Source organism: Dasypus novemcinctus, chromosome 7, assembly GCF_030445035.2.
Source record: "Dasypus novemcinctus isolate mDasNov1 chromosome 7, mDasNov1.1.hap2, whole genome shotgun sequence".
Classification (NCBI taxonomy): Eukaryota; Metazoa; Chordata; class Mammalia; order Cingulata; family Dasypodidae; genus Dasypus; species Dasypus novemcinctus.
In genome coordinates this window covers 51,412,741-51,425,063 of record NC_080679.1, presented here as the reverse complement: position 1 = coordinate 51,425,063, position 12,323 = coordinate 51,412,741, and positions in this window count along the sequence as shown.

Sequence of the window (12,323 nt, the reverse complement as noted above, 5' to 3'; positions counted from 1 at the left end):
CTACTAGTCAAAGTATTTTTCCCCAAGCTCCCTATTATTCCTATTATTCTTACATCATTTATATATGAACATACATAAACAATAAATGTATAGTAGAAGTTGTGAACTTACAAAGCAAATATGCATAACCTCATTCAGAGGTCCCATACAACAACCCTCCACTAGTACCTTGCATTGTCATGAGATGTTTGTTACAAATTAGAAAGAATATTGTCAAATTTATTACTAATTATAGTCCTTATCTTATATTTGTTGTATTTTTCCCCCAAACCCACCCTATTATAATTTTTTCAATATATTTCTTATGACAGAAGTTGTAAACTTATAAAACAATCATGTGCATGTGAAGAATTCCCAAACAATGCTCCTCTATCAACACACCACACTGTGGTGGAATATTTGTTACAAATAATATAACATCATCTGTTAGTTACCACGTCCATAGTGTACATTGGGTACACAATTTCCATACTGCCCCATTATCAGCACTGTACATCTTTGTCAATATAGATACAAGAATATTATATTGTTACTGCTAACAACAGTCCATAGGCCACTCCAGGTTTATCTTTCCTATGCTTCTCCACATTCCCACCACCCTGCAATAGTTATGTACATTTGCTTTAGCTAACAAAGGACACTCTTGCATCTGTACTATCAACCACAATTCTCATCCACCTCTTGGTTTACTGTGCTATTCTGTTCCTAGAATATTCTCTAGCATTCTGTTAATTGGCATTTATACACCTAGACTACCATTTTCAACCACATACTTATTTATAAACTAGCTGTTACTATGTGTTACCATCCACTCCATACATTTCCACACCTTTACAGTAAAGCCAATTTTAAAAAATATTTATTTATTTATTTCTCTCCCCTGCCCTGCCCCCCTCAGTTGTCTGCTCTCTGTGTCCATTCACTGTATGTTCTTCTGTGTCTGCTTGTATTCTTGTCAGCAGCACCCAGAATCTGTGTCTCTTTTTGTTGCATCATATCGCTGTGTCAGCTCTCCATGTGTGCGGCGCCTCCCTGGTCAGGCTGCACTTTTTTTGCATGCTGGGCAGCTCTCCTTACAGGGTTCACTCCTTGTGCATGGGCTCCCCTATGCAGGGGACATCCCTGTGTGACATGATACTCCTTATGTGTATCAGCACTGTGCATGAGCCAGCTCATCACAGCGGTCAGGAGGCCCTGAGTTTGAATCTTGGCCCTCCTATGTGGTAGGCGGATGCCCTGTCTATTGGGCCAAGTCCATTTCCCGATAAAGCTAATTAAAACTACTTCATACATTAAACATCAGTAGTCCATCTCAGTCCTCCTCATATCTCCTCTAAGAATCCAACATGGATATCTATGTTCTTCAATAGGGTTGGAAAATTTTTTACCATTGTTTCTTCAAATATTCTTTCTATTCCTTTTCCCTTCTCTTCTGGGACACACATGACACATGTGTTTGCACATCTTTTGCTATCATTTAATTCCCTGAGACCTTGTTCAATTTTTTCCATTCTTTTCTTCTTCTGTTTCTTTTGTATGTTCACTTTCAGAGATCTTTTCCTCAAGCTTACCAATCCTTTCTTTTGCCTTCTCAAATCTGCTATTATATGATTTCAATGTTTTTAAAACTTCATTTATTGCACCTTTCATTCTCATAAGATCTGCTACTTTTCTATGTATATTTTTAAATTCTTCTTTGTGCTCATCAAATGTCTTCTTAATATCCTTAATCTCTTTAGCTATCTCATTGAATTTATTAAGGAGATTTGTTTGAACATCTTTATGTCATCTAGAGGCTTATCTTGTTCCTTTACCTGGGCAATATCTTCTTGTTTCTTGGTGTGGATTGTAATTTTTTGTTGGTGTCTTAGCACCTGCTTACTAGAATAGTAATTATTTTGGGTGCAGTTTTTCTCTTTAGTTTAGGGCTTCCTGCCCTTTCTTCCATGCTAGTTGTACAGTAGGGGCCAAGGATGTAGTTGGTGCTATAAGCTGTGGAGGCTCAAGCTGCTCTCATTGCCTCAGGGACCAATGAACCTTCTCACAACTTTCTCCTTTACCAGGGGTAAGGACAGAGCCACAGCTTTGTGGAATAATCCAAGTTTTGCAGGCCTAGATTGTAGTTGCCCAGAGAGACTGATGAAGCTTCATGCCCCTTTCTCCCCTGCCTGGGGTGGGAATGGAGCTGTAGGTGTGGGCAGCCACCTATGCAGTGCAGGTGCACGATGACTGCAGTTGCCCCGGTAGACTTCTGATTTTCAGTCTGTGCCAGCCAAATGTACCTGCAGTTACCTGGGTAGACCCAGGCAGGGCCCACCAAACTCCTCCCTGCCAGAGGTGGAGTTGATATCTAGGCCAGGGCTATAGGCCAATCTGGGTGAAAGAAATTAGTTCCTACTGTCACTGTGATTTTCAGTCAGCCCGGCTTCCCCTCATGAGGGTGGCACAATCAAAATGGCAGCTACCAACCTCTTTCTGACCTAGACAAGTTCAAACTTTAACTGTTTTTAGGGTTATACTCTAGCCAGTCGACTCCACCAATCAGTCGCTGAAATTTGTGGCCAACCGTCTCCTTCTATTGGGAAATGGAGTTTCCAATTCCAGCCACAGGAAAACTCTTGGGGCAGTTTGTGCTGCCAAAGTAGTATAATCACTGGCTCCCTCTGCTTGGCCGGTAACTTCCCAGAGAGGCTGGCACAGGTCCCCCCAGTTTCCTCCCTGCTAGAGGTGAGCCTGTAGCCTAGGCTAGAGCTGCAGTCCTACCTGGATAGAAAGAAGCCAGTTCCCATCAGCACTGTGATTTTCAGTCAGCTCCACTACCCCTTGTGCCAATTGCGGGGTTAAGGTGGCAGTTACCGACCTCTTTCTGGCTTGTACAGGCTCAAACTTTAGCTGTTCTCAGGGTTATACTTTAGCCCATTGAATTTACTGCTCAGTAGCTGAAGTTGGTGCCCAACCATCTCTTCCTCTCTGGTTTTTGGAAAGTGGAGCTTTCAATTCCAGCCACAGAACAGCTCCTGAGATGGCTTGTGCCTGCAGTGATGGAAGGGCACTGGCCTCTGTGGCTTGGACCGCTCTACTTACGAGTGTTCTCCGCAGATGCGCAGTCTCCTCCTTCTATTCCTTCAAGGATGTGGCAGGATGTTCTTCTGGTCTCCTAGAGCCCCCAAACAGATGCGTCAGCTAGCTCCAGAGAGCTCTGGGTTTTTACTAACTGCCCTGTAGCAGGGTTGACTCTAGGAGCTCCTTATTCCACCACCATCTTGCTGGTTCACTCCTAAAACATACTTTTTATGTATATTTTAAGAGATATACACATATCTTTTTTGAGAATGGAGAAAGAGTAACAATAACTGCAGAGCAAAATATTGGATAGGGTGGTAAGGAAACAGTACAAGTGTTTGAAAAGAAGTTGTATTTTCCTGATTTTCTTTCAGCTCACAAGAAGTTTTAAATAAAATTATTAATGGGCCTAGATATTATAGTGCTCATTTTTTTACCTCCATAAATGCATCCTAATGTAGCCTTTGGTCCTCAGTCATCTGTTGTAATCCTTTCCTTTCATTTTCAAGCAGAATCCTCCAAGTCAACGTGCTCCTTTGGTTTTTGTAATATATAAATATATAGATCGATAGATACGTATATAGTCTTACTGTTGAACACCAGTCCCATTCCTTCATTTCTGCAAAGCAATACTAACAGAAGGCTCTTAAGTATGGAAGATTTTATACATTTGGGATAGTATGGGATTGTAGCATTGTAGAGTATATATAACAGTAAAAGGAACACTCTTTGGTCCATTCTAGATGTTAGAATCTCAAATCCCAAAACAGTATAATTTCACGTGCAACGAACTTCAGTCTCCTTGCTTATCCCCATTCTCCTTAATGTGATCTGCTTAACAAAAGACCATTCTTAAAGCCTTTGTCTTTCAGTAGTACATCAAAAAGCACAGTTTTTGTTTTGTTTTGTTTTCTAAATTCTAGGGTGGTTCACTCTTTCATATTCTTGGTTAACTGTAAAGTGTGGTACAAAAAATGCACTTTCCTCTGTTCTAGTACACAATTGCAGGGATCATGTGTATGTCTGTGTGTGTGTGTGTGTGTGCATGTGTTAGTGCTATGTTTGTTCCTCTTCCCATTACATGAAGTTAATTCAACATGTGGAAGTTCCTCAATATATGATTTCCTAACCATCTTTTGTATAGAATAATATATAATTCTCAGAAGAACTGGGTGATTTTAGAATGGTTTTTGAAAATGTTCAAAAATCTGAATTAATTCAAATCAAGAAGACCTTTGCTATCATCTTATCTGTTTGCCAGTCTTAGAAGTCTTGAACCAGAGTTGATTTTCATTCTAAGAAAACCTAATATTTAGTCTATTGTAGATAACTGATTCCTTAAATATTATAAGGTTTCTGAACCTACATATTAAATCTCCCATTTCAAATGCAAGTAAAAAGTAAACAAAGAAATATTTTATAAATTATTTTGTAAGTTAACAAGTCTTTTTTTATCTATATTTTTATTGGAAATATATATTTTGCACTATTCTTAAATATTCATATGACTATATATAATATTTAATATATTTATATTCAATAAAATGTTAGCATCCTGAGAATTCAAAATTTCATTCTACATTATTTGTTGACCATTTCAACCAGGGCATTGGGTCAAGTATTTTAGAGATATAAATGTTAAGTCAGCAATAAATCTTGCTTTCAAGATGATTATTATTTATTAAAGAAGGTAAACTAGGTATAAACCTAGATAACTGCATTATAAAATAGAAAGAAATTATGTCATATGAACTGTAAAGACAAAATGATTGCAAGAAAAGGACACACAAAACAAAACCTTAGAGTCTAAAAAATGGGCTACTGTAAATTTCAGAAATATACATGGAGGACAACACAGTTATAACTCAGTTTCCTGTTGAGACAAAAATTGCTTCATGTGCTTCTATATTTATATATACATGCAAAACATTTTGCTATTTCCTTGGACAAGGTTTGAGTTGTAATTTAGTTTACAGTCTTTCTGATATGTTTGGAAATAACTTAGAAAAATAATTGCTGAAAATATATTTCTCCATGTAACACTAACATAAAATATGTATTTTAATCAGCCACAGATTTAAGAAACTACTCCAGCAAAGAATTTGAAATATAAATCTCCCAGATAGCTGGGAGCTATAGTGTGTAATCTCCCTACTGCAGTGCCATCATAGGTAAATGAAGAAAATTAGTTTTTTATATTTTAAATTGGCCATAAGAGGGAACTCATAGAGACCTGTTATTGTAAGGGAGACATATTAACAATGATAAAAACTGTTAGTGTACAGAGTTCAAGCAAAGTTCAGCCTCTCTTATTATATTTTAGTCCTATAAGGCCTCGAAGGAAGTTTTAAGGACTCTGATTCCTTTTCCTGTGATTCCTGAATTCATTTCATAACTATTAAAGGTTTCTGAGTTTCTTATTATAATACTTGATTGTACAATTGATTGCCCCCCTTTTATTAAAGACAATTATTGGAGATTCTTAGTAGACCAAGTTTTAGAACTGACTGAGCGTCTTTCAATGCAGTGTCCCTCTAGGATCTTGGAAGTCATTAAGCCCCTCTGTACATGGTTCTTTCTATTTCTTTTCACTAGTATAAAAGGGTTGCAAAGACAAATATATTAATGTACATATTGATGTTCAGAAAATGCTTCCATATCTGTGAAATAGATATTAAAAACTCAGAATTAAAATATTGTTCTGATAGCATAATATTATAGTATTCACATTTAGAGTTGCACATCAAATTTGGTCCCAGAAATAAAGGGAACGCAATCTCACCCCTTCTATACTTGGCTGAATAATTAATGCTTGATTTTAATAGTGCCTCCTTTCCATTTCTTTCCTCTGAGAAAAGCATCATTTCAAATACTAATTGGGAAATGGAGGTGGCTAGTGGATCACATCAGCTTCCATAGTGCAATGCAAGATTTACTGATTAGGGATTCTATAGTAAAACTAGTTTGCTGGTTTTTTACTTATTACATGATAGTTTTTAAACACCAATCTAATTGATCGTTTTCTTTTTGTCTCTACAGTTTATAGTCAATAAATAAATAAATAATTCTTTGATTAATCTAATTAATTTTGTAATTTAGGAATTACCAATTTGGATTTCCTTTCTTTTTTTTAATAGATTTATTTTATGTATTTTATTTACCGCCCCTCCCCCCATTGTTTGAGGTTGCTGTCTGCTTTCTCTGTCCATTTATTGTATGTTCTCTGTATCTACTCATCTTCTCTTTAGGAGGCATTGGGAAGCAAAGCTGGGACCTCCCATTTGGAAGAGAGGTGCTGAATCACCAGAGCCACCTCAGCTCCCTGCTTTGTTGTGTCTCTCATTGTTTTTCTTCTTTGTGTCTCTTTTGTTACATCAACTTGCCGTGCCTGCCCACCGCACCAACTCACCTTCTCAGGAGGCACCGGTGACTGAACCCAGGACCTCCCATGTGGTAGGTGGAAGCCCAACTGCTTGAGCCACATTTTCTTCCCTTTCCTCTCTCCTTTATTGAAAATGCATTTGTAGTAAAATGAAAAAATTCTTTATATAGGTATATCATATATTTTCGTCATAGCCTTCTTAATAGAAAATAGTTGATGATACTATGATAGCAATGACAAGTTTTAAACAAGTACATGGACAGAATTAAAAACAAATAAACTTTCCTCTATTATTAGATGCAAAAAAAGTGTTAAAGTAATGAATAATTTCAGTGCTCCTAAAATTGAATGCTCTTAGATCTAAGAAATTGACATAATAGATCAGTTGAATTGTTATACTTAAGAAAAAGGGGAATTAAAAGCATAATTTCAATATATGTACCCTAACTCTAAAAGCATAAATTAAAAAGAAATTGCTAGTTATAAAACATTTGACTGAAGACTAACCCAACGTCCTTGTGGACACGTTGGAAGATGTGTTCAAAAACCCTGGCAATTATCTTCGAAATAAGCTCATGCTGTTAAAATTTGAACTAATCTTACTTATGGTACAGATTTAGAGTAATAAAAATATAGCACTTTTAATTGAACAAAATCCTTCCACCAATATTGTCCCAATATATTTTTCAAAGTACTCCACATTCCAGAAAATGAAATTTATGATAGAGAAATCAAGGTCCTATGTAATTCATAATGGTAGGGCTCTATGAGAAAGCTGGTATTTTGATTAATACCCAGGTTACCTTTGCCTCACTCTTTCTTGCAACTGAGATAAGTTCTAGGGGAGGATATGTTACTAGAGATCTCAGAACAATTAAGACATTATTAAAATTTTGCTTGCAAACTTGAAATATTTATTTGTTATGAGTTCAGTTTTGACCCTCAAAAGGTATGTTGAAATTCTAACCCCCAGTATGTCAGAATGTGATCTTATTGGAAATAGGATCCTTTCTGGCATAATTAGTTAAAAGGTGGGGAAATAATGGAGTCAGATTCGGCCCTTAATCCAATACTGATGTCCTCATAAGTAGAGGAGAAGAGACATACGGGTTGATTTTAAAAATCAGTCTTTTTCCTAAAGCTGTGAACTAGTTTAAACAGTATAACATAGCTACTATATTATGCTTCAACTGTTAAAATAAACCCATCATGTTACATTACAAAAAAGGTTCATTTAAAAATCAAGATTATTTTTTAAGTAATATGTTAGCTAAAACCTCTTTCAAAGCTTTCTAAAATGTACCATTAGGAAGGTCTTAAGTTTCTTGTGGTGGTGTGATGGTTAGGCTAATGTGTATAAAATGTATAAAAGGCACATTACTAGTTTGAGATGAAACATATGATTCTCATGATAATCTACCAGGATATGTATAGCATGTGCTACTAAACAAAGAAGGCATGTAGAAATAAATGTATTAAACAGAGGTTTGGTAGTTTATTATAAACCTAAGAGGAAAAATCCAGACTTCGTGTTTTTGATTGTGCATTATTTTTGCATTAATATATTTTATTATTACACATGAAGACTTGTAAAATTCAATTTCAGTCATTTCCTTCATGAGGTGAAATCATTGGACCCTGTTTCATTTTTGTGTAGTACTGCCTCAACTCAGAATGGTCTTGACTCCCTCCTTCCACCATTTTTTGGTTTGTATTTTAAACCAAAGTTAAATGACTGTTTTTCAAATCTGTAGTTCTCATTTTTGCATTTGATAATATTTTATTCCTTGTTAAGAAGAGATATTCTTGTTCTTCAACATTTTTCTTCATTGCTTCTTTTTTCCTTTAAATGACAGTCTGTGTCAAGTATTTTTTTCTCTATTTAGAATAGTTCAGAAGTGTACACTTATAAGAGATAGAATCTGTCTTTACCATCCTGTCCTTTCATTGTGTGAACAGTGATTGTCATGCATATCTGCATTGCACTTTTAGGAATGTGCCACTTGTAAGTTTCTTCAAGATTGAATTGAACACATACCAGTTCATTTATATATACCAGTTTCTTAACACAAAATGCTTGGGATTCCCTTCTTCTGAAAATATTTAAGAACCAATTCAACTATGAAACAGCTAGAAAGTTATTTATTTTCCAGGTAATTATGTTCCTGAGAAAATCTAAAATCTGTAGCTGTGTATGTCTTATGCCAGTCTAAAGAATGCCTGTATCTTGTGGGGAAAGCATAAATAATAAACTTCCAATTAAATAATCTTCATCTCATACATTTTCCTTCCTGATAACTATATGATTTTTGACCATTTAATCTTTTCTGTTTATATTAGCAGAAATTTGAAATTGATAGTTGGGAAATTAAGGTTACAGATTGTTTTGTGTCAATGAAATAATACATTGCATTATTGTTCACTTTAGCAGCAGATTGGCTGGAAAGGAGGGGTGCTATATAGAAGGGAATTTTAAAAATGAAAACTACTCATTATAAATCAGTTCTCTTTAATCTGTATAAATGCATTAGAACAAAGCATATAGAAAATGTCTAGACGTCACATTGGATTAGGGGAAACCATGAAAATTCAGTTGGTTGTATTTTACCTTATATGGTATGACTTTGTGGCAAACAAAGAATTTTGCAGCATTTTTTCATTTCTTTATAAAAATATTTAGAAAATGTAATTTAATGTAAGAATAAAATACTTGAGCAACACATTATACAGACAGGAAACAAGCTAAACTACTCAGCTGTAAACGTGTTACCTTTCATGACAAAGAAAAGTTGACACAGAGGTTGGAGCTGAGAGCCCAGAGGGCAGAGTAACCTCATGAGCCCATGGGAATATACTAACGTTTACCTGGCTGGATTTTACTTTTGCTTGGGGCCATTCTTCCTCTTGTCTTTCCATTTTCTTTCTTTTTAAATGGGAATGTATACCATTATTATCCTATGCCTACCCCACTATTGAATTTTAGAAGAAGAAAACTTATCTTCTAGTTTCCCAGGTCCACAGATAGAGAAGACTTTTGTCCCAGGATGGATTACACCCAAAGTGTCACCCATACCTAAATTAGGTGATTTAGATGATGACATTTTGGACTTTTTAACAGATGAGATTGAGATGAGATTTTGAACTTTCATTTGACACTCTGATGGGTTTAGACTTTTGAGTACCTTGGGATGGGTTTGAATGTATTTTGCATGTTGAATGGATGTAAATCTTTGGATACTAGAAGATAGACTGTGATACACATCGTAATGCTTTATTCTCCACTCTCCAAAGATCCCCAAAACCCAATCTGTGGAATCCATGCATACAACAATTTATGTGGTAAGGGGAAATAAGGCTGAAGATAGAATTAGGTTTACAAAGGTGAGGCAGAAGAGAGTCAGAGGAAGATATGACTATAGAAGAATGGTCAGGGAGATACGAAATTGATGAATTTGAAATTTGAAGAGGCCCATGAGTCATGAACATAGGTAGTCACAGAAGCTGGAAAACACAAGGAAATGTGTTCTTCCCTAGAGCCTCCTGGAAGGAATACAGTCTTTTTGACATGTTGGTTTGAGCTCAATGAGATCTGTGTCCAACATCTTACCTACAGCCCTGTGTGATAATAAATTTGTGTTATTTTCAACTGCTAAGTGTGGTCATTTGTTATTGCAGCAATAGATATAGAAGGCTAATACTCCTAGGATATTGAAACACCCAGGATGCTGAAAGGCTCAATTTAATATCCTGAATCAAATAATGGTACAGTTTAGTGATAGATGCAGCAAACTTACTTTAACCTAACTTAATAGGGTGACTATTATTTTTTATGCAATAATTTACCCATTTCAAAAAATCTCCAAAATCTGCATATTTTTAATATGAAAAGCAGCTGATACCTATCTTTTGAATAAAAGCCTAAATCAAATCAAAATATTCATATGCACCTTTATAATACCAAATAATTTCAGGACTATCATGTAGAAATCTTTTTGTTCTACCAAGCACCTATAAAACTAAACAGAGGGAAAAATACTGTAGACTCCTTGAATCTCAGATTGAATATATTCTTAAAGGTCGAGTTACCTAAAAATCCCTTTTATCTTATCCCCTTCCTCAGAATCTTGCCCAATATTTTTTTAGTCTTTCTTTTATAACACTCTCTACATTCTGAATCATCTTATTTTATACCTCAATTCTTCAAATCAATGCAGATTTTTGTTGTTGTTACCAATAATTGGTATAATGTTGAAACTATGATTATTTGGTCATCCTAAATGACAAAGACCTTTACTAAAATAGCAGTGTTTCGTTTTTAATAGAAAATAGTTGAATTACAACACATTTTTGTTCTCTGGGTCTTCTACTCAAGGCTTTTGCAAATGACTCTGCCACACTGAGAGTTGGCATTTACTGCTTCTGTCCATCTGTCATAATGCATTTTGCCGGTTTTTAAATGTGATAAGACAGCTATTCTTGAACATAAGTGCCAACAAAACATAGATATAATTTTTAACTCTGCATAACATTTATAGCACTAGCCTTTGGGCAATATGCCATAGAATCTATGGCAGATTTGATTTTCAATGGAAAAAAAAAAGATCTGTTCAAATTTAATGTCCTACTGAATTACATGTTTTGTTCATGTCAAATTTCATTTTAACTGACTGTGTCCAAATATCCTCTGCTTATAAAGACTCCAGTCATATTGGATTAAGGACTATCCCCACTTGTTTTTGGCCTTTACACCTTCAAAAAGCCTATTTACAAATGAGCTCACATCCACAAAACTAGAGGTTAGGATCTGAACATGTCTTTATGGGGGATGGGGCACAATCCAATCCATATCACCTGAAATGATATGCGTTTTCCCTGCATTCTCATTTCTAAAGAATTATTATTTTCAGGGGGAGGAAATAATATTCTGCAGTAGGGAATATGTTCTTTAATATGCAAAGACTAACCTGAGAATTTGACACTTTTGCCTTTCAACCACAATATTACTACTGCATGAATTGGAATTTTAAGAAGCATACAACAATGGATAGGTGCTGGTGAATAAACTAGAACTGGCTTATTATTTGTTTTTCCTAATTTTGTAAACAGAAAAACATTGACTGTTGAATGAATATATAGTTAGGATGATGGTAAGATTAGATAAGAAATAGTTAAACATAGTATCATTAAACATAGAATAAAGCATCTAATGACTATAAAACTTTTATGGGCCAAGCACAGTACAGAAAAAGTTCAAGTATTATAATTTTTTTCAGGTAAGCTAACATATGCAAGAAGTGAATATATAAAAAATTTTCAGTTGACTGTCATCTTCAGCAGCCATCTTAATACTTCAGTCTTAAAAATAAAAACAAAAAGGAATTAAGTAGAGGAAATGAAAAAAAATATTTTCAAGAATTTAAATGACTTTATTCATTATTCAAATATTTTAAAATGATCTTGAAATTTCCTTTGTCTGTGGCCTCTCTGATGAGTCAGGAGTAGGAAAAGAGGATATTTTTAATACATTGTCTAGTGTATATCAGAATTTTTACTGAATTTCCAACATCATTTATTTAGTTTTGTATTGGCATTATATTCTTATGGTTCACATTCCCAAGGGCACAAAATGGTATACAATGAAAACTCTTTTTCTCAACCCTGACAAATTCACTCAGTTCTTTATCCTAGAGGTCACAGTAATACGAAGTTCTTAGGTATCCTTCCCAAGCTATTTTTACTCTTTTTAATATGTGTGTTTGTGTGTGTTTGCATATATACTATTTCCTCCCTCTTTTTAAACATGCATGCTCTTCTCTTTTTTACATGTTTTATTCACATAAATGTATATAAATGCATAAGGAGTTTCCACATTATTTAA